Below are 21,196 nucleotides of genomic sequence, written 5' to 3'. Positions count from 1 at the left end.
TGATGGTGCCTGTCCATTAAGGGCCTTGTAAGTGAGGAGAAGGATTTTAAATTCTATTCTGGATTTTACTGGGAGCCAGTGCAGAGAAGCTAATACAGGAGAAATGTGATCCCTTCTTCTGGTTTTAGTCAGAGCACGAGCTGCAGCATTCTGGACCAGCTGGAGAGATTTAAGAGATTTATTAGAGCAGCCTGATAATAAAGAATTACAATAGTCCAGCCTTGAGGTAACAATTGCATGGACGAGTTTTTCTGCATCTTTTTGAGACAGCATTGGCCTAATTTTAGTAATGTTACGCAGGTGAAAGTAGGCTGTCCTCGTGGTTTGTTTAATATGCAACTCAAAGGACAGGTCCTGATCAAAGATAACTCCAAGGTTTCTTACAGTAGCATTTGAGGCGATGGCAATCCCATCAATAGTCGATATATCTTTAGACAGCGAGCTTCGGAGGAGTTTAGGCCCAAGTACAATAACTTCCGTTTTATTGGAGTTTAACATCAGGAAATTGCAGGTCATCCAGGATTTTATGTCATCAACACAAGCGAGTGTCCTCTAATAATGTTGCCTAAAGGAAGCATATATAAGTTGAAAAGAATTGGTCCGAGCACAGAACCTTGAGCAACTTTAGTCCTTATTTAACTTCAGTGTGCCTGGAGGATTTTTCATTGACATGCACAAACTGAGATCGATTGGATAAATAGGACTTAAACCAGCTTAATGCGGTTCCTTTGATGCCAATACATTTTTCCAGTCTACATATTAGAATCTCATGGTTAATGGTGTCAAATGCAGCACTAAGATCTAGCAGGACAAGTACAGAAACCAGTCCTTTGTCAGAAGCAATAAGAAGGTCATTTGTAATTTTCAGCAGAGCTGTCTCTGTACTATGATGTACTCTAAATCCTGACTGGAAGTCCTCAAGTAGACTGTTATTGTTGAGAAAGTCACACAGCTGATTGGCGACTACTTTCTCAAGAATCTTAGAGAGAAAAGGAAGATTTGATATTGGTCTGTAGTTTGCTAAAACCCCTGGATCTAGAGTAGGCTTCTTAAGAAGAGGTTTAATTACAGCTACTTTAAATGACTGTGGCACATAGCCTGTTAATAAAGACACATTGATCAGTTGATTGATACATTGATACATGCTATGTAGAGTCGACTTCACCTCGACTCTACATAGCATGACCCACTAACACCCTCCCTCGACACCCCCCCCCCCCCCCCCCCCCCCCGCAAAAAAAAAAAAAAAAAAACCTTACCTATAGCACTCAGATCGTAGCACTGTTGCTCTTGAAGTACTACTTTACTCAGATGAGGACCTAACACTTGTTCTATTTTTAGCTCTTACTGCATCGGCAATGATACGTCGTGGTTTCTTTGTTTCCTTCTTTTGACAAATGTACTTATTGTAAGTCGCTTTGGACAAAAGCTTCTGCTAAATGACCTAAATGTAAATGTAAATGTAAATGATCATATCTAATAGCGACGCGCTAACTAAGACTTCTTTCAGTAGCCTGGTTGGTATCGGGTCTAGGAGACAGGTTGAAGGTTTAGAAGAAGAGATCATTGCAGTTAGTTGGTTTAGGTTGATTGGAGAAAAGCAGTCTAAATATATATCAGGTCTTAATGCTAGTTCTAAAACTCCTGAGTTTGAGGGTAATGCGGTTCCAATTGAAGGCAAGACACAAGTAATTCTGTCGAGGATTGCTAGAATTTTATCATTAAAAAAGTTCATAAAGTCGTTACTACTAAGATCTCTAGGCTCAGTAGAGCTGTGACTCTTTGTCAGCCTGGCTACAGTACTGAAAAGAAATCTAGGGTTGTTTTTATTTTCCTCTATTAAAGATTAGTAGTAGGCTGCTCTGGCATTACGGAGAGCCTTCTTATATATTTTAAGACAGTCCTGCCAAACTAGGCGGGATTCTTCCAGTTTGGTGGAGCGCCAGATGGTTTCAAGTTTACGCAATTTTTGTTTTCAAGCCAGGAGTGGATTATTCTTACCCCAAAGACAAGTCCAGAAGAGGGTTCCATCCGGGGTTATTACAGAGACGGCTGTCAAATGGTGAAAAGATTACCAGGAGCTGGCTTTCATACTCGGTGAAAAACAACGCTGTGTATTGTTTTTGCTGTAAGCTCTTTTCCACACAAAAAACACAAAATAATAGGAGAAGGTGTTAAAGGAAAAGTTCGGAATTTTGGACATAGGTCCTCATTTCCAACTTACCCGAGGTGATATAGGTCGGTGGAGACCGTTTTCAGCACAATTGGTCCAGTCCTTATATTTGCACAAGTCACGGTTGCTAACTGGTGTTGAGCTAGCGCACGTCAACGGTAACATCCAGCCTGTCTCTAAAAACAGCTTTAACTGCTCCGCAGAACACCCGAGACAAATGTATTATAACGTCGGACTATCGATGTACATGTCAGTGTACATCGATAGAAAAAATCCGTTTTTGGGATAAAAATGCTGATATGTTTTTGTCAAACATCATCTACCATGACTCTAAAATGTTGTACATTTGTTTCACAAAGACTACCAGGTATTTTGATGTATTACCATTATCACCCTTATTGGGGCTTGAACCCACATTTGGCACCAAGAACCAGCTCCTAGCCAACTGAGCTAATTGTCTGGAAGTGCAATCAGCAAGGTATGATATCTGTCAACATGGGAATTGAACCTGTGACCTAAAAGCAGAAGTCACACATTATACAGACAGAGCTAAACAGACACATGATCAGCGCTCTCTGTCTGACCACTGACATGAAGGAGCTGTCAACCTGGCTGTGCGAATGAATGTGGCGAGTCAGAGGAGTCCCTGCTCTACACGTTCTGCTGGATAGCTCAGTGGGTAATGGTACAGACTTTAGATTTGGAGAGTGGGGGTTAAAATCCCAGTCACAGCTAATCTTTGCCTGGGTCAACAAGATTGGCTGATGAAGGTCTTGCTTTCTTATAATTAATGGTTGTGAAAATAAATTGGTAACAGAACATTTCAGTTTCAGGACTGCGATTATTTGTATGTCTGATCAGAAGGTGTAAGGTAATAGACTAGTATGGTGGACCTGATGACTCAATGCAGCTAGCTGGTTAGCTCAGTCACTACTGCCAGTGACTTTAGACTGGGTGGCAGGTGTTCAAATCCCAAGATGGGCAATAATGTTACAGTTTGATCAACAGGATCTGGAGAAGAAGAAAAAAACAAATAAACAAAAAAATGGATATGAAAAGTATTTGTATCAGTAGTCACAAGGAATTGTATTTTGCACCATTATTGGTAAGTGTTATCAGGAAGTATGTCCCTGGTGACACAGGATCCATGCTTCCAACAATCCCTGAAGAACTCTTTCTTCCAAAAACGGTTCTCTGGATCAAAATAGTTCTTACTGGAACCCTTAGCGTTACCAAGAACCCTTTTAAAACTTTTATTCAGGAAAGGGGTTTTAAAGGGTTCTCTCGATCAAAATGGTTCTTACTGGAACCATTATTGTTACCAAGAACCCTTGATAAACCCTTTCTTCGGGAAAGGGTTTTTCAGAAGCAAATGGTTCCAGGTAGAACCTCAGCCCTTGTGAAAGAACCCTATTGGAACCCTTATTTCTAAGAGTGTAGTCCAGAACACACAAGCAATATGATTAAGTGGAGAGCACTTGATCTGCGCTTAAGTCGTGGAAAAACACTTGACAACATAGAAATGACAGCTTTGGAGGCTGAAAGAAAGAGATGGCGAGATGTCCTTACACGCCTCATAAGTATCACACAGTCTCTGCCTGAAAGAAACCTAGCATTCAGATAAGCTCATCCAACCAGATAATGGAAACTTTCTGAAAGAGGTTTAATTATTAGCTAAATTTGACCGTTTTGGAAAATCATGTCAGCAGAATTAAAGACGGAGAGACACATGCTCATTACCTTAGTGTGACGGTCCAGAGGACCGCACAGGAAGACGCCCGACTCAGCTGCGGCACGCACGTTACACGCATCCATATCATGGTCTCACACTTATACTGATGCTACATCTGCAGTGATCATGTCTTAGTAGTTGCACAACGTCATGGACATTTCTTTTAAAGAATGACACGAACAATGAAAGGTTGAAATGTAATGTTGCACCTTTTTATTTGTTAAAAATATATCACAACGTTGAAGTTAAACAAACAAAAGATTTACCGGCTGCCGTCTCGTTTGGCTCCTGCGTCCGCGGGCAAAGGGTGCCGACGACGAACAACGGAGCGTTTATAGGTTCCGTGCGTGATTGGTTCTGTACCAATGTGGAGTTTAGTATGGGGGTTTCCGGGGAGAGTAGGCCCTGATCAAGCCAACTTTTTTTGTTAGGAATCCCTTCATACATAAATTATGCGACATGTATATTGCATAATAATTGTTGTGGGCAGGTGCAATAGATATCTATGTATAGTCTCAGAGTGTTATTTGTTTGTCTAATGTTCCCCTGTGTCTTCATAATGGTGCTGGCCGCCTTCTATATGTTTACCCCCCTGTTTCTTGTATGTGAGTGTTATGATGTCTAGTGTGAGACACACATATGTACTGGTCACGAGACAGATTTTTGGAGAGCTGTAGACCTCACTGCTGAGGTTACAGCAGAGCGTAGAACTGCCGTAGTACTTTATTTTGTTATTTTTGTTATTTTCTAAATTTAATCTAGTTATTTTGTATTTGCATATTTGGACCGGAATTGCTTGTTTTGCTGCAAGCCCTCTTAATAAAAAATTGTCCAAAAAGAATTACTACTGCCTCTGCATCCTTGGCCAAACCCACAATTTTTTCCGTCACACTTAGCAAGGACATACAGAATGAGCTGATACAGCTTGTGAGTGACAGGATTCTCACAACTATTGTGACTCAAGTAAGAGACTCAAAATACTCCAGACTGTACACCTGACATTAGTCACCAGGAGCAGATGTCCATTATCCTCAGAAGTGTGGCTTTAAAGGGACAGCCAGAGATAAAGGAGCACTTCCTCAGCTTTGTTAATGTTGAGGCTACAACTGGCTTAAATCTGTCTACAGTCATCTTGGATAAGATGACTGATCTGAAAATTCCATTTGACAATTGCAGAGGGCAAGCCTATGACAATGGGGCCAACATGAAAGGTAGACAAGGAGTACAAGCCAGACTGTTGGGAATGAATCCCAGAGCTGTGTTTGTCCCATGTGGTGCACACACATTAAACCTCATCATTGCAGACGCTGCCAAATCCTCCAAAGATGCTGTTGTTGTTGTTTTTTTGGCTATGTACAAAAGCTGTTCACCTTTTTTTCTGCTGGCACACAAAAATGGAATATCTTGAAACAATATGTGAACATAACAGTGAAGTCATGGAGTGACACAAGATGTCCATGCAGTCAGGTATCAGGCCTCTGAGATTCAAGAAGCCTTGCTGGAAGCCAGACAGAAGATTAATGATCCTGTGGCCAAAGTGGAGGCACAGTCACTTGCAGAGAAAGTTGGTTCTTACCGCTTCTTGATTTGCTGTGTAGTGTGGTGTGAGATACTATCAAGAACAAATACAGTGAACAAGCTCCTCCAATCTGCTTAAATGCAGCTTGACAAAGCTGTGCAGTTAATCTCAAATGCAAAAGCCTCTCTCACTCTATACCGGGACACTGGATTCTCAGATGCCCAAACAACAGCCAGAAGCATTTGTGAGGAAATTAATATAGAAGTTGTTTTGAAGGACAAGAGGCTGAGGACCAGCAAGGGGCATTTTAGCTACGAACCACCTGATGAGCCAGTGACTGATGCACTGCAGAATCTTGAAGTCAACTTCTTCAACATTGTGGTTGACTCTACAATAGCATTAATTGATGAACGATTTGAAACTGAACCAGGTGACGACTAAATATGGAGTAGTGCTGAACTTCAGCACTGCATGTCAGATGTCCATTAAAGGCTCAGTGTATGGAACTTAAGAAAACTCTGACCTTCAACCAAGACTGTGACATCAGTGGAGTGGATCTGGCAAACGAAATCAAGAATTTACCTGACATACCATCAGGTAATATGACTGCCTTTGAGCTGCTTTTTTTCCTTTGTGAGAAAAATCTGGAGGAACTCTATCCTAACCTTTGGATAGCCCTGAGAAGTGCTGTCAATCTGTCTGTGACAGTTGCCTCAGCTGAGAGGAGCTGATCAAAAACGATCTGAGATCTTCCATGTCCCAGGAACGTCTGAGCAGTTTGGCCATAATGAGCATCAACCATGATGTGGGTGTGGCAGGTCGAGGGTTGCTCTGCTCCACGCCCACTCAATCAGCACCACCAGTGCTTGATTGCGCATTGGTGCCACCTGTTGAATTACTGCGCTCCCTCGGGGCGCACTCTCTTTCTGGCGTTCACCTGGAAGGGCTCTGTTTGGCGTGCTCCGTTGGTTTGCCGTGCTCCGGTTTGCTTGGCGTGCTCCGGTTTGCTTGGTGTGTTTGGCGTGTTTCCTATGTGGTCATTCTCAAGGTAAGCGTGGGTGCTGCTACTTCATGCAACTTTATGGCACAGTATGGTGTGATAGCTGCCGGGATGTGTCACTTTCAGTGTCGTTGGCCGTGCTGGTTGGGTTGCAGCATTGTGGCGTCTGCTCTCTGTTGTCACTGCAGACTGACTGGTTCTGGGGTGCTCAAGCTCTCTTCGTTCGGGTAAGTGTGCTCCCTTATTAATCTCTGTTGGCTGTAGTAGCCTTATGCTAAAAGCTGTTTGCCCTCTGCTCTCTGTCCTGCTGTAGCTGTTGAAGCCACAGCGGTTCCTCTGTTTCTCCTCCTGCACTCTGTGTGAGGCTGCACTGCACTGCCAGTGACGTGCACCACAGCGGGTATCCAAACGTAAACCATTCACGGCCTCCAGCCCTGGTGCAGTCGCTCCGTCTTCTGCTCCGTCTTCTGTTCCGTCTTCTGCTCCGTCTTCGACGACGTCCTTTTCTCACAGTCCACTGTGAGCTCCCGTTGCGGCTGTTGTCCAGGCAGCGCCGGATTCTCATCCTCACCACAACTTTTGTTTTGATTAATTTAGTTTGTTTATTTGTCTGGGTTAATTATTTAATTTGCTACTTATTTGGGTTTGTTTATGGTTTGAATTATTTTGTTTTTGATTAGTTTCTTTGTGGGTTCGGTTCTTTGTGGGCCAGCTGTTTAAAACATTTTTTTTGTTTCTTGATCAATTTATTTCCTTTTTGAGTTAACAGTCTATCTTTAATTTGATTTAGTTACTTAGCTGTGGGGTTGTCAGTATAGACGGGCCTATCACTACGCCTGGTCCCACCCACAGCTGAATTGTTGTTTCTTTTCAAGTAAATTTGATTATTTGTATTTAGGTTAAAATATTTATCTTTTCTGTTGGTGTGCGTGGGTGTGAGTGTTGTGTGTGTGGTTTAGTATAGGCCTTCTGTTTTAATCTTTGCTGCCTGTACAGTCGAACCTTTGAGTGTCCCTCCGCATAATTTTCTTTTCTTTTCTTTTCAGGACAGGAGTTGGTGCAGTGTGCGGCAGACTTCCCTGGTGGTGGTCCCATCTCACATCCCTTAAAGGAGTCATCACCAGGAAATCGCAATTTCTCTTGTTAAAACATGCATATCTGTGTTTGACCTCAGTTGAAACTTGCCTGAAAGGCTGGAGTTTGAAAGTGGCGCCGTTTTTTCGCTTCTGCTCTTTTTCCGAACAGGAATAGCACACAAGGGTGTGCATTCCTAAAGCACGAGATTTTGATTCTGCGCCTTCGGTGACGTCACCGTGGCGGCTACTTGCATAAGCCCACCCCTCTTTCACCACCCAACCCCGCCCCGTCCGCTACCTGAAATCGCCGAAGCGCCGCCATTATGTTTTGGAGTCTGCATGCAGGCAAGCCCCCCCGGCTCTGTCCTTCCTGCGGCGAATCAACGCGCGCCTCATTACATATTATACAATGCACATCCGGACCAGTCAAAACCTCGCGCGTAATCTCGCGTGATAAAATCGCGGTACGAAAAAGGGTCAGAACAAGCTCAATGTTTGATTAAATTTTTTATTTTTTTTTCTAATAAGTTTTACGAATTGATCCAAAGCGATCCAAGGGGGGCTGGATACGTATAAAACCAGGTTATGACTCCTTTAATTTGTTTTGCTGTGGCACGTGGTGATTTGGTTTGTAGTATTTCTTTTTGTGGTTTGATTTGCTTTAGTCTGCCCGCCCCACTAACGTTAATCCTGTTCCTGTGTTGTTTAGTTTGTTTACTGCGATATAGCCGACACTCAGGTTGTAAAAGACATATGTGCTCATTTTTACCCTAGTAAATTATTGTTAAATAAAAACAATTGTATTTTTGGAAGTCCGTCTCTTGTCCTCTCTATAAATTGGTGTAACGAATCTGTGTGACCTACTGTAGTAGCCCCAGTACAGGGTTTGAGTGTATTTCCTGGGGCGCAATTCCCCAGGTGGCGTTGTTGGACAACTTCCCCCTTCCCCCACGTTCCGCCACAAATTGGCGTTGTTGACAGGATGCACTGTTAGAGGACAGAGACGTGACTTCCATTTTTTTGTTACTAGTGTGGGTTTGTTTTGTTTGGTTCTTTTCTTTCTTTCTTTCTCTTTTGTTTTGTTAGGTTACGTTTTGTGGTGGTGTGTTGAGGCAGCAGTGAAGACGGAGCGGCAGCACCTTTCTCTTTTCTCTCTTCTTTTTCTGCCAGTGGTAACACCAGGTCTCCATTTTGAAGGCAGTGAGTGTGGCCTCTGCGGTTTGCCATGGAGGAGGAACTGCAGCAGCTCAGAGAGCAAGTGGCACAGCTTAAAGCAGACAACGAGCAGCTGTCTCGAGCGAGGGATGCTTCCCAGGCCAGTTCCAGCAGAGCGGATCCCCCCTCTGTCACTTCAGGTAATCCTCCAGCTGCAGGTACTAGCGCCCTGGTCACTGAACGGTTAGTTGTTATACCTAGAGATCATAGATGTCCCATGTTTAACGGCAGAACGGGTATAGGCATAGTTGAGTGGAAAGAGGAATTACAGGCATGTATGCAAGCACGCCACCTGTCTGTTCGCGATCGGGCCTTTTTCATTTTTGACCATCTGGAAGGGGAGGCCAGAGAGGAGATCAAATATCGCCCCCGTGTGGAGAGAGAAGACCCAGCCAAGGTTTTGGCTATTTTGACTGAACTTTATGGCTGTGTTCAGTCATATGTAACACTGCAGCAATCTTTCTTCTCCCGAAAGCAGCAGGAAGGTGAGACGCTGTTAGAATTTTCCTTGGCTTTGATGGCCCTGATGGAGCGTGTTAAACAGTCTGCACCGGATGCCTTGCCAAATGCTGAAGTTCTTCTTCGCGATCAGTTCGTAGAGCATGTGTTTGATGGTGCCCTTCGCAGGGAATTGAAACAGTTCGTTCGCCACCACCCCACTGTTTCTTTGCTTGAAACACGTGGAGAGGCCATTAGATGGGAGAGGGAGGGGTCCCCAAGGGGTGCAAGGGAACGTAGCCACTCTCTTCCTTCGGCCTATGGTCTGCAGTATGGGGTACAGGGTAGCTCTCGCCCCGCCCCACTTGTCTCACCCCATGATTCAGAGTTGAGTGAAGTGAAGATACTCTTGAAGCGTCAACAGGAACAGCTTCACCAGTTGGCCCAGACCATGGCTTCTTTGCAGGCTCGCCCCTTTCCACCGCGGCCTCCTCGCAACGGTCCTGTGATTTGCCGAAGGTGTCAACAGCCGGGTCACTATGCCAGTGAGTGTGACGGGGAGCGGGTCCCCCCTCGTCCCCGTGTTGGTTCTGCCACTGGTCGGTCTTCTAATGTGGCTGGGTTTTCGCGCCCCGCACCCCAGCCGGAAAACTGAAGCCCACTGAGCTGAGGAGCCAAAGCTCAGATGGGGAGGTTGGAGGCTCGCAACAAGACCTCATCGGTCGGATAATGGCGCCCTGTCCACATATTAATGTCCTGATGGGTGGGATCACTGTCTCGTGCTTGTTGGACAGCGGATCCCTGGTGTCCACGATCCCTGAAAGTTTCTTTGTAGAACATTTCGCGCCATGGGGCCAAGAGCGCCTCCGGTCTTGTAATTGGCTGCAACTGCGGGCAGCCAACGGTCTTTGTATTCCTTACATCGGCTATTTGGAGCTGGATGTCACATTATGTGGGAAGGTGGTCCCTGGTTGTGGGATCTTAGTGGTAAGAGACCCTCCCGGTGTTGCATCTGTTGCCCCTGGGATCTTGGGGAGCAACATCATCCGTCGATGTTATCGGGAACTCTTTGCGGTGTACGGTCCCGCTCTTTTCGATGCTCCCTCAGTGGTTCAAGCTCCAGTACCTGTCCTTGAAGCTTTGCAACGGTGCCATCGGGCCACCACAGAACACCAGAGGAACATCACTGGTTTCGCCAGGGTTTGTGGCAGATGGGCGGTACGCATACCTGGTGGAGTAATGAAGCTTGTGGCAACCACTTGTCCGGAACAGCTGGCTGATCAGGCCGTGCTGTTTGAACCAGCAGAGTCCAGCCTGCCCGCAGGGCTACTAGTGTCTCCTTGTCTTGTCCAGGTTACCCGTGGTACAGCTTATGTCCCAGTGGTCAATGTGGGGACGACCGATGTCCTCCTTTACCCACGCACTGGTCTTGGTGTTTTAAGTAGGGCCCAGGTTGTCAGCTTACCTGCTGGTGTAACTGAGGTGAAGCCCACTACAGCCTCGGTCTCATCTCAGGCAGCTTCTGGTGTGGCACCGGGCGGGGTCCAAGCCATGGATCTGTCTGCTTTAACAGAACAAGAACAGATGGAGGTGCATGCTTTGTTGCAGAGATATCAGACAGTTTTCTCTTTGGGTTGTACCAACCTCATTTCTCATGAAATCCCGTTGCTTGACGAGGCTCCAGTGAGACAGCGGTACCGAAGGATCCCCCCCTCTGAGTATGAGGAGGTGAAGGCTCACATTGATCAGTTGCTTGAAGCCAAAGTGATCCGGGAAAGCAATAGTCCCTTTGCCTCCCCCATTGTCCTCGTCCGTAAAAAGGATCGTAGTCTCCGGATGTGCGTTGACTACCGCCTACTTAATAGCAAGACACGGAAGGACGCATTCCCTCTTCCTCGCATTGAGGAAAGCCTTGATTCCCTTGCCGGAGCTCGCTGGTTCACCACTCTTGACTTGGCGAGTGGATATAATCAGGTTCCTGTTGTAGAGCAGGACAAGCCGAAGACAGCCTTTTGTACGCCCTTTGGGCTCTTTGAATGGAACAGGATGCCATTCGGCTTGTGCAATGCGCCAAGCACTTTTCAAAGACTCATGCAAAGGATGTTCGGAGATCAACAGTGCCAATCCCTACTCTTGTACTTGGATGATATCGTTGTATTTTCCTCTTCTGTCTCACAACAGTTGCAGAGACTGGAGGTGGTCCTCAGTCGGCTGCAGAGAGAAGGTTTGAAGGTGAAACTTGAAAAGTGTGCCTTTTTCCAAAAGGAGGTCCGTTATCTGGGGCACATCATCTCCAGTCAAGGAGTTTCCACAGACCCTGCCAAGATCGAGGCAGTGGCAAAATGGCAGCGGCCCCGCCATGTGTCAGAGCTGCGCTCGTTCTTGGGGTTCGCCAGCTATTACAGGCGGTTCGTGGAGGGGTTCGCTATGCTGGCGGGCCCTCTGCATCAGTTGGTGGCAACACTCGCAGGTACCAGGTCCAAGCGAGGATCTGGGCAGGATCTGAGCTCTGCATGGACACCCCAGTGTGAACAAAGCTTTGAAGCCTTAAAGGCGAAGTTGGTCTCGGCCCCAGTGTTGGCCTACGCAGATTTTTCACGCCCATTTATCTTGGAAATTGATGCAAGTTTCAGTGGCCTGGGTGCTGTCCTTTCACAAGAGACTGATCATGGTGTCCGACCGGTAGCATATGCCAGCAGAGGCCTTCGACCCACTGAGCGCAACATGGATAACTATAGTTCGATGAAGCTTGAGTTTCTTGCGCTTAAGTGGGCAATGGGGGAAAAGTTCCGGGAGTATTTGTTGGGGCACAAATGTGTGGTTTTCACAGACAACAACCCGTTGAGCTACCTCAATTCAGCTAAGTTGGGAGCCACAGAGCAGCGGTGGGCCTCTCAACTAGCTGTCTTTGATTTTGAGATCAAGTATCGCTCCGGACGCATCAATAGGAATGCTGATGCTCTCTCCCGACAGTATCTGTCAGGGTCCAGCCTGGCTGAACATGTCTTACCTGGCACTTTGGTCCCATCACTCTCCCAGCCAGCTTCAGCCTCTGCCCCAGTGGTACATGCAGCCCAGGCGATGGTGTCTGTCTTCCGGGGCCATTCTCCATCGGACCTTTGTTCTTTGCAAGAGGTGGATCCTCTTTTGCGTGATCATTTTCTGCCCTTTTGGAAGAGGCGGGCTAAGCCTACTGTTGAGGAAAGGCAGCAACTTCCCACATCTGCTTTGACACTCCTGAAACAGTGGGACCGCTTGGTCGAACAGGAGGGCGTGCTGTACCGCCGGACTTTTCGTTCGGATGGGGGGGAAGAGTGCTTCCAGCTTGTCCTACCTGCTGTTCTTAAGGAGGAGATCCTGACCCAGTTGCACCAGGACCATGGCCATCAGGGTATCGAGCGCACCACGGAATTGGTGCGGCTGCGCTGTTACTGGCCAGGGATGTCCGCCGACATCAAACGGTGGGTTCAGACATGTGAACGTTGCCAAGTTGCCAAAGATTCAGGGTCGGTTCCCCATAGTTTTATGGGCCACGTGCTGGCGTCTCGGCCGAACGAGATTGTCGCCATTGACTTCACGTTGTTGGAACCCTCACGGAACGGGTTGGAAAACGTCTTGGTAATGACCGATGTGTTCACTAAATACACGGTGGCAGTCCCAACCCGAGATCAGCAGGCAGCGACTGTGGCTCAGGTCTTACTGACCGAATGGTTTTTCCGGTTTGGTGTTCCAAATCGTATTCATTCCGACCAGGGTCGGAGCTTTGAGAGTTCCCTGATCCAACAACTCTGCCGCTTGTACGAGGTAGCCAAATCAGGAACCACTCCTTACCATCCGGCTGGCAACGGGCAGTGTAAACGCTTTAACAGAACTCTTCATGACCTATTGCGGACATTGCCAGTCTCCCGGAAGCGGGATTGGGTTTCCTGTCTCCCGCAGGTGTTGTTTTGTTACAACACTACGCCACATCAGTACAGGAGAGTCTCCTTTCCTTTTAATGTTCGGTCGGGAACCTAGGCTCCCCGTGGACTTTCTTTTGGGCCGGGTCCGGGACGCTGAGCCAGGGGGAGTACAGGATTGGATGACTGAGCATCAGGCGAGGCTCAAGGTGGCATTTGAGAATGCTCGTGGTAGGATGTTGGCTGCTGCAGGTCGACGGAAAGAGCGACACGACCAGCATGTTCGGGAGGTTCCTTTGCAGGTGGGCCAGCACGTCTACCTCCGAGACCTTGGTGTTAGGGGTCGACACAAGCTTCATGACAAATGGAGCTCAGTGCTCTATCAGATGCTGAAAGCCCCATCCGGAGATGGAGCGGTTTACACCATTGCCCCTGTAGAAGAGTTGCATAGGGCTCGGCAGGTACACCGAGACATGCTGAAGGCCCAGGTCATGTCTGGTTGTCACCCTCCTAGGACGCCGCTTCCACCAGATTCGGCAGCGCTTGCAGGCTCCCCGGATTCACCTGAAGGTGGTGAGCTATGGTTGTTGGTCCGTGACACTTCTGCACCCTCTGCCACCGAGGCACCAGCTCAGCCCTGCTCTACAGGGCCTGCTGTGATGACACCAGCAAGTGCTGAGCCTACTTCAGGCTCAAGGGCGGAACTAGAACGCCCTCACTCTGTGTCCCCTTCCTCTAGTGGTCAGTCCAGTCCTTCTCAGTCGGCCTTGCGTCGAACTGGCCGTTCCACCGCCGGTCAACATTCCAATGTTCATCGTCTTCCCCAGCCTGTTGGCATCAGGGGTAATGCGGTAGTTGAACCTGCACAGCCAGTGGTAAATTCGCAGTCTGTCCTGTTTAGGCCTTGGTCCTAGTTTAGTGTACTTTTCAAGTGTAGTTCGTCGTCGGGGCGACGACGCAGAAAGCGGGGATGGAATGTGGCAGGTCGAGGGTTGCTCTGCTCCACGCCCACTCAATCAGCACCACCAGTGCTTGATTGCGCATTGGTGCCACCTGTTGAATTACTGCGCTCCCTCGGGGCGCACTCTCTTTCTGGCGTTCACCTGGAAGGGCTCTGTTTGGCGTGCTCCGTTGGTTTGCCGTGCTCCGGTTTGCTTGGCGTGCTCCGGTTTGCTTGGTGTGTTTGGCGTGTTTCCTATGGGGTAATTCTCAAGGTAAGCGTGGGTGCTGCTACTTCATGCAACTTTATGGCACAGTATGGTGTGATAGCTGCCGGGATGTGTCACTTTCAGTGTCGTTGGCCGTGCTGGTTGGGTTGCAGCATTGTGGCGTCTGCTCTCTGTTGTCACTGCAGACTGACTGGTTCTGGGGTGCTCAAGCTCTCTTCGTTCGGGTAAGTGTGCTCCCTTATTAATCTCTGTTGGCTGTAGTAGCCTTATGCTAAAAGCTGTTTGCCCTCTGCTCTCTGTCCTGCTGTAGCTGTTGAAGCCACAGCGGTTCCTCTGTTTCTCCTCCTGCACTCTGTGTGAGGCTGCACTGCACTGCCAGTGACGTGCACCACAGCGGGTATCCAAACGTAAACCATTCACGGCCTCCAGCCCTGGTGCAGTCGCTCCGTCTTCTGCTCCGTCTTCTGCTTCGTCTTCTGTTCCGTCTTCTGCTCCGCCTTCGACGACGTCCTTTTCTCACAGTCCACTGTGAGCTCCCGTTGCGGCTGTTGTCCAGGCAGCGCCGGATTCTCATCCTCACCACAACTTTTGTTTTGATTAATTTAGTTTGTTTATTTGTCTGGGTTAATTATTTAATTTGCTACTTATTTGGGTTTGTTTATGGTTTGAATTATTTTGTTTTTGATTAGTTTCTTTGTGGGTTCGGTTCTTTGTGGGCCAGCTGTTCAAAACATTTTTTTTGTTTCTTGATAAATTTATTTCCTTTTTGAGTTAACAGTCTATCTTTAATTTGATTTAGTTACTTAGCTGTGGGGTTGTCAGTATAGACGGGCCTATCACTACGCCTGGTCCCACCCACAGCTGAATTGTTGTTTCTTTTCAAGTAAATTTGATTATTTGTATTTAGGTTAAAATATTTATCTTTTCTGTTGGTGTGCGTGGGTGTGAGTGTTGTGTGTGTGGTTTAGTATAGGCCTTCTGTTTTAATCTTTGCTGCCTGTACAGTCGAACCTTTGAGTGTCCCTCCGCATAATTTTGTTTTCTTTTCTTTTCAGGACAGGAGTTGGTGCAGTGTGCGGCAGACTTCCCTGGTGGTGGTCCCATCTCACATCCCTTAATTTGTTTTGCTGTGGCACGTGGTGATTTGGTTTGTAGTATTTCTTTTTGTGGTTTGATTTGCTTTAGTCTGCCCGCCCCACTAACGTTAATCCTGTTCCTGTGTTGTTTAGTTTGTTTACTGCGATATAGCCGACACTCAGGTTGTAAAAGACATATGTGCTCATTTTTACCCTAGTAAATTATTGTTAAATAAAAACAATTGTATTTTTGGAAGTCCGTCTCTTGTCCTCTCTATAAATTGGTGTAACGAATCTGTGTGACCTACTGTAGTAGCCCCAGTACAGGGTTTGAGTGTATTTCCTGGTGCGCAATTCCCCAGGTGGCGTTGTTGGACAACTTCCCCCTTCCCCCACGTTCCGCCACATGGGGAAGCAAATATCATATGACGACATTATTGATGATTTTGCATCCAGAAAGTGCAGAACATTAACATATTTACATGCCCAACACTTAAGACTGTATGCTTGTTTGTTTACACATTTAGTTTGATTTGATTTGTTCTGAATTTATTCTTAGTTAGACCAACAGGTGGCGACAGTGCAATATGTTTAAAGGGGGGATGAGTGGAAGCACTGGGTGTCGGGTGCGACTGTTGAACATTTTTGGAGTTCAGTTAGGAGGGCCCCTAGGGCAGGGGGCGTGATTTTAGTTTAACCCGATCCTGAGGAGGGGTCGGTCCAGGAGGGCCTCCAATAGAACCACTCGTATTGTGTTTCCCTAAATGTATATGTAATATGCTGATCACACACAATCTCACCCTTATGGTCAAAGTTGGCTCCGTCTAACACATTGCATATACACTCAACAAAAATATAAACGCAACACTTTTGTTTTTGCTCCCATTTTTCATGAGATGGACTTAAAGATCTAAAATTCATTCCAGATACACAATATTACCATTTCTCTCAAACATTGTTCACAAATCAGTCTAAATGTGTGATAGTGAGCACTTCTGCTTTGCTGAGATAATCCATCCCACCTCACAGGTGTGCCACATCAAGATGCTGATCTGACATCATGATTAGTGCACAGGTGTGCCTTAGACTGTCCACAATAAAAGGCCACCCTGAAATGTGCATTTTTTTGCTTTATTGGGGGTCTGGGGACTCAGAACCAGTCAGTATCTGGTGTGACCACCATTTGCCTCATGCAGTGCAACACATCTTCTTCGCATAGAGTTTATCAGATTGTCAATTGTGGCCTGTGGAATGTTGGTCCACTCCTCTTCAATGGCTGTGCGAAGTTGCTGGATATTAGTGGGAACTGGTACACGCTGTCGTTTACGCCGGTCAAGCACATCCCAAACATGCTCAATGGGTGACATGTCCGGTGAGTATGCTGGCCATGCAAGAACTGGGACATTTTCAGCTTCCAAGAATTGTGTACAGATCCTTGCAACATTGGGCCGTGCATTATCTTGCTGAAGCATGAGGTGATGTTCATGGATGTATGGCACAACAATGGGCCTCAGGATCTCATCACGGTATCTCTGTGCATTCAAAATGCCATCAATAAAATGCACCTGTGTTCTTCGTCCATAACAGATGCCTGCCCATACCATAACCCCACCACCACCATGGGCCACTCGAACCACAACATTGACATCAGCAAAGCGCTCACCCACACGACGCCACACACGCTGTCTGCCATCTGCCCTGAACAATGTAAACCGAGATTCATCCGTGAAGAGAACACCTCTCCAACGTGCCAGACGCCATCGAATGTGAGCATTTGCCCACTCAAGTCTGTTACGGCGACGAGCTGGAGTCAGGTCAAGACCCCGATGAGGACGACGAGCATGCAGTTGAGTGCGGTTTCTGACAGTTTGTGCAGAAATTGTTTGGTTATGCAAACCAATTGTTTCAGCAGCTGTCTGAGTGGCTGGTCTCAGACGATCTTGGAGGTGAACCTGCTGGATGTGGAGGTCCTGGGCTGGTGTGGTTACACGTGGTCCGTGTCAGCATGCCAATTGCACGCTCCCTCAATGCTTGTGGCATCTGTGGCATTTTGCTGTGAGACAAAACTGCACATTTCAGAGTGGCCTTTTATTGTGGACAGTCTAAGGCACACCTGTGCACTAATCATGATGTCAGATCAGCATCTTGATGTGGCACACCTGTGAGGTGGGATGGATTATCTCAGCAAAGCAGAAGTGCTCACTATCACACATTTAGACTGATTTGTGAACAATGTTTGAGAGAAATGGTAATATTGTGTATCTGGAATGAATTTTAGATCTTTAAGTCCATCTCATGAAAAATGGGAGCAAAAACAAAAGTGTTGCGTTTATATTTTTGTTGAGTGTAGTTCTCACACAGAATGATAGGTCAAAACAAATGAAACATGAACTGTACAAATCATTTTGAACTAAATATTTTTGGTAGAGTTGAAAGGAACTTTTGATCCAACACACACAAATGCAAACAAGTTTGGTAACTTGGTAAGCATTTTGTCCTCGGTGATGCGGGCAGATTGATAAGCAAACTGACTGCGTGAGTGCGGTAGTAAGTCCATTACAATGACAATGTTCATTTTTTACATTTTTGGTAACTTCTCTGTTCTTCGGCGTAGAACGACGGGAAGTTTGCCAGTATGCTTATAATTCCTGAATGGATTATTAGGATGGTTTTAAATTAACATTGAATCTCATTCTTTTCTTGGTTTGGTCTAAATTTGAACATGATTTCCTTAGCTTAGTTCATGTGACCTCTCTCTGACCTCCCCCCTTGCCTTCGTTTCCACAGACCAAGATTCATTTATGACTCCAAGAGGGGAGGAAGGGTCTTCAACATGACTCGGAACAAATAATGAGGAAGAGATAAGGTGTTAAATCAGTTTCCAGCTGTTTAGGTGCCACAAAGTCTGTTGTCTCTAAAAGGTCTGCTTTCCCCAGACCTTTGGAGATGCGTGGAACTGTTGTTTTCTAAGGCCATAAAGAGGCCTCACATTCCATTCAGGTCAGTCCAGTGATCTGGAGGGTTTTCTCATCTGGTGTGAGGAGACACCCATCTGTGTCCTCACTATTTTGTCCAGAAGTGAATAGTCTTGCGGAGGGTGTATTGTCAGAAACGTCTGACTAAGTTGTTGCACATGTAATAAATTAGGGTTTTGTTAGCAGAAAACTGCAATAAATATCAGAGTCGGAAAATGACCATCCAAGACATAGAAATATAGAAATATAATTATCTTTATTAATTAATCACTGATTTCTCTCTTCTAAAAATAGAGCATACACAGGGAGGAGCCACAGGACCGAGGGCAACCACAGTCAGAATAACACGGGCCTCATTAAGCTAAATCACAGCACCCTAAGGAAGTACATCACCATATAAGGCGCACACAACTCACACAAGAGGCACAGCAGGCCATTAAATCACGCTTAACCACGGCAGCCCCAAACCATAGAGAAGTCCGACATTACTCCACCTGCAGCCACCCTACAATCCCCGCTCCCCACCTGCATAACTGTGTTTGAGCTGTGTGTAAAAGTGTTACGTAACTCCAGTGTTGTGGGTAATGCGCTAGAGTACCCTTATTACTTTTTTCGTGTAACGTGTAACGTAACGCGTTAGTTTCGTGGGTCAAGCAATCAGTAACTTCGTTATTTAAAAAAAAAAGTAATCCGTTATTTTACGAATATCTCTGGATACGTAAAGGAAAATCCCGACTGCAGCCTGCTTTTTGTCAGACAGTAGTGTGCCACCTGCGGATGTGTCAGCGGAGGTGCAGCGCTGCGATGCGTCTGTGCCCTGCTGCTGACCTACGTTACCTGTGTCAGCGCTTCAATACCCCACCACCCTCCAGCGCACCCGTGGAGTCTCGTTCTTACTGTCGACTGTCGGACAGACGTTTAGAAAATCTTATTCTGCTACGTTTTAATCACTACTTTGAAGAGTAAATGTAAGTGGACGATGGTAAAGTGAATTTAGGCCTGTGACACTTGAATAGTATTTTAGTTCGGCTATTAGGCTATTTGTCATTTGCCTGTGTGCCAGTGAGCGATTTTATACGGCCTGTTATCATTTTTGTTTGACATAGATCCAGCTGTTAACATTTCTGTTAGATCGTTGACTGGTCGTTAATTTCTAAATGGATCTGAATCTGCTACCTGTTTACCTCAGATTGTGTTTACAAGTAAGCGCACTTTATGCACTTTCATAACTGCATTCAGGTTAAAAAAATTCAGGAGTTACATCTTGTTTGATGCTCATATGGAGGCTACCTGGGCTGGGCTGGTGTTTTAGCATTTTGATTCATATGTTGTGCGATCAAAAAAAAATTATAAAGCACTATGTGGCATATTGCTAACTGTCTTTATTGTTATCCTGCAGAGTTAATTTTGTTGGATGACTGACGTAACTCATCATTGTCACAACTTCTCGGTGCATTTAAAGGAGGCTGTGTGTGTGTCAGTTAAGTTGCAGCATGTGCGAGGCGCTGCAAACGGCTTTTAATTTTTGGTAACGCATGAGTACTCTAACGCGTTACTTTTCTTCACAGGTAACGCTGTAATGTAACTGATTACTTTTAATTGATGGTAATGTTGTAACCTAATTAACTACTTTCCAAAGTAACTATACCCAACACTGCGTAACTCACCGGCTGGCGACACCCCCCAAGGGGTCTGAGTTCCAGGCAGTGCTGTTCACAATTACTGGCCACTGTACGCGACAGGCATAGATGACGGGCCCGTCAACATTAGAGTTCCCAGGTCGCGGCAGTCCACCCAGCAACAGGTAATGGCGCAGGGGTAGAGGACCGCTGCCCCCCGCCGTCAAGCACCACACGGTCCAACAGCCTAATTAATACACAGAAACGCTTCCGCACCCGAGAGCGTCTCGCCGCCCGTGTGGAGATCACTGCACTTTCTTCCGCGCTCCCTTTTTGTTCCCTATCCCCAATCAGCCGCACCTGTTGCAGCTGACAGTCGTTATTGTATCAGACTGCACACACGCTTCCACACATCACACACAGAATTAAAAAAATAATCATTAAAATGAATAGCAACAGCACGGCTGTCATTTGGAATAGAACCACTGATCTTGAGCTGAATACTCTCACATTTGTGTTTTTTCCTTCCCAAGTAGTTTATCGATGCTATTCCATAGTGTTTTACTGTTCCACACTTGGACTTTGGGACATGGAGATGGGGCTTCCTGTTTTCGCTGCAGCAATGCCCCGGAACAGATTCATGCAGATTAACCTTGCCATAAGGTTTGATGAACTGCGGTCCCGGTCAAACTGCGCCCAGAGGGAGAAGCTGGCTCCGATAAAGGATCTTTGGAGCCGATGGTCCACTCGCATCCCCAGGTTGTACAACCCTGGCCGAGATGTGTGTGTGGATGAACAGTTGGTCCCTTTTAGGGGCCGCTGTTCATTCAAGCAATACATGCCATCAAAGTCTGCGAGGTATGGCTTGAAAATATGGGCAGACCTCTTATGCCTGGAGGCTCCAGGTGTACACAGGGAGGTCTGCAGATCACAGAGAGCTCAACCAGGGGGTCCTGGAAATGACACATGAAATGGAGTGTCACACTCCAACAACTGACAATTTTTTTACATCTGCGAGGCTGGCTGACGAACTGTCAAAGAGGAGGATGGCTCTTGTCGGAACCATGAGAGCCAACAAGCCCGAGATTCCAAGGTCGTTGCTGGACATCAAGCACAGACACGTCCTCTCCTCTCTCTTCGCATTCACTCAAAACCATGGTGTCATACATTTCGAAGAAGAGGAAGAATGTCCTGCTGCTCTCCACAAAGCATCACCAGCCTGAGGTCCAGGAGGCTGGGAAGAGGAAACCTCTGGTCATCCTGGATTACAACAGATGCAAGGGGGCGGCCGACCACCTTGACCAA

This window comes from Eutrigla gurnardus (assembly GCF_963514095.1).
Source record: "Eutrigla gurnardus genome assembly, chromosome: 11".
Classification (NCBI taxonomy): Eukaryota; Metazoa; Chordata; class Actinopteri; order Perciformes; family Triglidae; genus Eutrigla; species Eutrigla gurnardus.
Note: the sequence above shows the minus strand (reverse complement) of the source record.